This window comes from Mus caroli, chromosome 6, assembly GCF_900094665.2.
Source record: "Mus caroli chromosome 6, CAROLI_EIJ_v1.1, whole genome shotgun sequence".
NCBI lineage: Eukaryota > Metazoa > Chordata > Mammalia > Rodentia > Muridae > Mus > Mus caroli.
This window is the reverse complement of record NC_034575.1, coordinates 143,180,714-143,186,094: the sequence shown is the minus strand read 5'-3', so window position 1 is coordinate 143,186,094 and position 5,381 is coordinate 143,180,714. Positions and strand designations below refer to the sequence as shown.

The following is a 5,381-nucleotide window of genomic DNA, read 5'->3' as shown; positions in this document are numbered from 1 at the left end:
CTGTCTTTGTTTCTTACACCTTGCCCTTTGTCTTGGGTGCCTTTGGGATACATGTTAGACATTTTAAGGAAAAGCTAATTTGGTGCCGACATAAAGGGAATAAGAGATCAGAACCTTTTTAGAAACCGTTGAGTAACCTGGTAACCTACCAGGAAGCACTTTGATGTTCATGCCCAAAGCCCAGCCTAAGTGGTTCTTGTAAAATAGCCACCATCTTATGAGTTGAGAAGCTCTGCATACCACCATATCTGCATTAAAGCTATAACCTAAGTGTGCACATGTTACACGGTTGAATTAATGGGAGAAAATGGATGATAAAAGCGTGGCGAGAGCAGAAACCATACAAAAAAAACGATTCCTTCCTCATGTGCACCCTGCACGTGTGCGTGTATCTCTTCTCTGTCCCTCTGACCAAACTGTCTAACATAGAACTTAAGGGACAAGAATGTGACTCAGGCACTGTTCCTGTGCTTTTGAACAGAGCATCGGGCATGTAATTGTGATGTCACTTCAGTCCTTAGAAGATGCAGGGCAGAAAGGAGGCGCATACAGGAAATGGCCAGCGAAAGACCGGAGTCTGCACAGAACACACTGAGACCAAGTTCTCAGCACAAATGAGATTCCTTTGCTGCGGAGGGACAAAGGGCAGGGGATAAGAGACAGACAGGAGACAGGGGACTAGGGAGAAGGGGAAGGGACTATGGGGAGGAGGGAAGGGATATCTTTCCCAGAGGGACAATGGACTGCCTCTGGATAGAGAGGATACACACATGATCCATAGGAAAATAACGGTTCATCAAGGGAAAGGGGAAGCCCGTGTCAGGGTGAGTTGCTTTGTTTTAACTGGATATGTTAACTAGGTGAGCCAAGAGGGGGCTGCTGGCTACCACTCCAATACTTAGATAGCTGGACCTGTGTAGTCAGCCCCAGGGGGAGGAAATGGTTAATAAGGGACTAGACCTTGGTGGCTAGCTTTAGGAATGTAATCTGTGGCTTAGCAAGGAGGAGAGAGAAAGGCAAAACCTGTCAGCACCATGTCTTCTCAGGCCCACTGGGGCCCTTCAGCCAGGGTGACACCACCCCAAAAACCCACCTCCCACATCTCACCAAAGGTGAGCTGATTATGAACCCATCAAGAAATCAATTCATCCATTAGGCCTGAGTTCTGGCTGCGGCATAAAGCTTCCCCACAAACACACAGCGTGCTTCACTGGGTTGTTTTAGTTACAACTGGGTAGATAATCACAGTTCACCACCACAGTGAGCATGCCCAAGATCTACTAATTACAATCTTAATCTAAGAGTAACATGTTAGGAAATTCTCTAAATAGCTCAACTGTGTATTTTTGTAACAACTGAAACACATTTCTAGTCTGGTCGTTTTATCTACTTTTGCTTCTCAAGAACCATCAGCAGGTAGATGGATTTTTAGAATACGTGCTACTATACAGGCTCATCTTACTGAGCTATAAAAAGTGATATTCAGGCATATCGACATGAATGAACTGACATAAGCCAGGCGCAAAGGGGCATGGAATGTGGGGGTCACTTTATCTCAGGAGAGAAATCTACAGAGCTCAGGAGCACGGCCCAGCTTTCCTGGGGTCTGAAGTGGAGAAAGGGGATGGGAAAATGTTTACTGTGTGGCTGTGTACACTGAAAAGGCTCTAGAAATGGACACTGGGGACAGTTGCCCAGACTTGTGGATGAACTTAAGACTGTCGCACTGACCACTTAAAGATGGTCAGGACATTTGCCACCAACCTCTGGCAGTACCTGTCGAGGATCTGCAAGATGAGAAGCCGCAGTCTATAGCATCTAGAAGAATCCCTTACTCAACGGGATACTTTCTCACGTGCCCTGGTGGGTCTAATGATTCACATAGGCACCACCAGTGTGTGGAGTGGAGTAGACAGCCTAGCTGCTGAGAACACGGGCCACGGTATCTCTGCACTCGGCTCCAGACTCAGGTAGACTTGTACATTTTCAGAAAACGGTCCATTCCACTTTATGCCGAGATTATGCTATTAGGCATCACCTCTGAGTTCCAAGCTGACTAAACTGTGTGGGCTGTTCTGTTTCATGGTTGCCATAGAAACAGTTGCCACAATGCTTTAGAGAGAACAGAAGGGACCCTAAGAATGTACAGATAGTGTTGGCTTTTCCTGGCTTCTGATCTCTTCAGCAGCCTACGTCTGTGATGACTCCACATTCACAGTGGGAATAAACAGCCAGAAAGGTCTGTGACTTTGGACTATAAACACTCTCCTAACAAGCTTCTCCTACCCCCACCCCAACCCTTTTCCTCAAAGATCAGTAGTAAAAACACAGAAAACAAGGATTACATAAGCTCCAGGTATCTCCAGTTACCTCTCCTGCCCACAGAGGTGTAGTGAACATAGTTTAAAAAAAATGCCTTCTTAACATCTAAAAATAGCATAGTCCACTACACCCAAGGCTGCACCTGATAACCAAAACTCAGCAACATCACTCACTCGAGATAACAAGACACAGCCCTGGAACCCCACAATACCCAAGAAACAGTGTGTAAGCAGAGGCCAGGAGCACTGCTATATTAACTATGAGTGTCTAGCTTCTCACTCTTGACAAGACGCGTCCTAAATCCACAACAGGTTCTACCTCAGGTTTCCGTTGTGTTGAAGGATTGTGTTGTGTGGAAGTTTTTTCCTGTCTATGGGTCCATGGCCTTGCCAAGAAGGTTTATCTGAGTACGTCCCTGCCAGTGGTCAATATATGGTCTGTGTGTGCCTTGCTTCCTCTGTGAAATGTGTCCTGAGGAGAATAGCCCTTCATCCTGGCAAGAGTCTCATCAAGCCTCAGCTCTGGGACCCTTGGTAGATTCCTTTCTAGTTACAGTGCTAAGCATGAGCTTCCAGGACAGTGCCTCCAAAGGTCCTCCTGGGCTGGGGGTGTTCCCTAAGATCAAGGGACAAGGTTAGTGCATGCCCACAACACACAGGAACATTTGGGAGTCACAACCTTAGAGCACCCTGTTTTACTAAGTTCCTCTGAGAGGAGATTCCAGGATCAGATTGACTTCAGTTTCAGCTTGGAGAGCCGCAGAACCAGCCTCCTCTTCACAGCCCAGCTGAGTCACCTGCAGTGCCCTGTGAGATCACAACTGTGAGCATCCAAAGTCTCCATTAGTCTCTCAGTTTTGTATAAATCAAGTGCTAACTCCCTGAATGCCCCCCCCCATGGAGTACAATTTAGTGTGGGTCATCTGTTGAGCTAGCCTGGATATACAAAGCCCTGAATTTCACCCCCAACACAGCATAAATGAGCCTCGTGGCAAATGCCTGTAATCTCAGCCCGTGTAAGACAAAAAAAAAAGAGACTTGGGAATTCAGGGTTATCCTTGGCTACACAGTCAGATCAAGGCCAGCCTGAGTTACCAGAGCCCCTGTCTTAAACAAAAATAAGTAAGTAGGTAAGTAAATGAATAAATAAATAAGCTTAAAAGGAAGGTTTAAAAGCATTATCTCTTGCCTTCTTCCATAAGGGGAACCCTCTTGTGGGAATCCCTGTAGCCAGGGCTTTGTTTGGAAACTAGAGTTTCCCTCCTTTTAAAAGGATGAGTTAGAGAAAAATTACAGCAGCTTGCAAGAGAATAAATTACACATTATACAGATATCTAAAACTTTCAAATGTTGGGCAAATTGGGAACAAGGGACAAAGAGCCCAGGGAATATTTTCTGAACCAGCTTTTTACTTAAATGGAAACAGATTTTGAAAAATAAATTTTGATTCTTTGAGGGTTTATTGGTAGTCTTTGCTTCGAGAGCATGAAATAATCTAAACTGTGAACTCAATCTCAGGCAATAAACTTATAAGTATATCAAAGACTCGGGAGAACATGAAGTCACTGTACCTGTCTCTCACATCCTGGCTTCACATCCTTTTGGTTTTAGTGACGTGTTTCCCATTGTAATTTTATCTCAATCGTGTGCTTGTGTGGACCTCATGAGTAGCTCAGACACTGTTGGGCCAAGTTGCTCATCTCTTATTTTCCATTCATTTTGGGGATCACTAAGTTGGTCCCTGTTGTCTCTTATTGTAACCGATGCTTTAAGAAACACCTCTGCTCGCAGATGCTAGTGAGGATGTGGAGAAAGAGGAACACTCCTCCATTGCTGGTAGGATTGCAAGCTGGTACAACCCCTCTGCAAATCAGTCTGGCAGTTCCTCAGAAAACTGGACATAATACTATTGGAAGATCCAGCAATACCTCTCCTTGGCATATACACAGAAGATGCTCCAACTGGTAATAAGGACACATGCTCCACTATGTTCATATCAGCCCTATTTATAATAGCCAGAAGCTGGAAAGAACCCAGATGTCCCTCAACAGAGGAATGGATACAAAAAATGTGGTACATTTACACAATGGAGTACTACTCAGCTATTAAAAACAATGAATTCATGAAATTCTTAGACAAATGGATGGATCTGGAGGATACCATCCTGAGTGAGGTAACAAAAGGACACACTTTATATGCACTCACTGATAAGTGGATATTAGCCCAGACACTCAGAATACCCAAGATACAATTTGCAAAACACATGAAACTCAAGAAGGAAGACCAAAGTGTGGATACTTCGATCCATCTTAGAAGGGAAAACAAAATATCCATGGAAGGAGTTACAGAAACAAAGTTCGGAGCAGAGACTGAAGGAATGACCATCCAGACTATGTTTATGGGACTGCCCCACCTGGGGATCCATCCCATAAGCAACCACCAAACCCAGACACTAGACAGATGCCAACAAGAGCCTTCTGACAGGAACCTGATATAGCTGTCACCTGTGAGGCTCTACCAGTGCCTGACAAATACAGAAGTGGATACTCACAGTCATCCATTGGACGGAGCACAGGGTCCCCAATGAAGGACCCAGAGAAATACCCAGGAAGCTGATGGGGACTGAAGCCCCATAGGAGGAATATCAATATGAACTAGCCAGCACCCCCCAGAGCTCCCTAGGACTAAACCAACCAAAGAAAAAACACGGAGGGACTTGTGGCTCTAGCTACACATGTAGCAGAGGATGGCCTTGTTGGGGGAGGAGAAGAGGCCCTTGGTCCTCTGAAGGTTCTATGCCCCAGTATAGAGGAATGCCTGAGCCAGGAAGCTGGAGTGGGTGGATTGTGGAGCAGGGGGAGGAGGGAAGGGATAGGAGATTTTTGGAGGGGAAACTAGGGAAGGGGATAACATTTGAAATGTAAATAAAGAAAATATCTAAGAAAGAAAGAAAGAAAGAAAGAAAGAGAGAGAGAGAAAGAAAGAAAGAAAGAAAGAAAGAAAGAAAGAAAGAAAGAAAGAAAGAAAGAAAGGAGGAAAGAGAGAAAGAGAGAAAGGAAG

At 45.0% G+C, this 5,381-nt stretch overlaps 1 pseudogene; it reads right to left on the bottom strand.

Annotated features, from left to right (window-relative positions):
• LOC110296233 overlaps positions 1-1,831 on the bottom strand; it is a 4,343-nt pseudogene extending 2,512 nt beyond the window's left edge.
• Between the last annotated feature and the right edge of the window lie 3,550 nt (positions 1,832-5,381).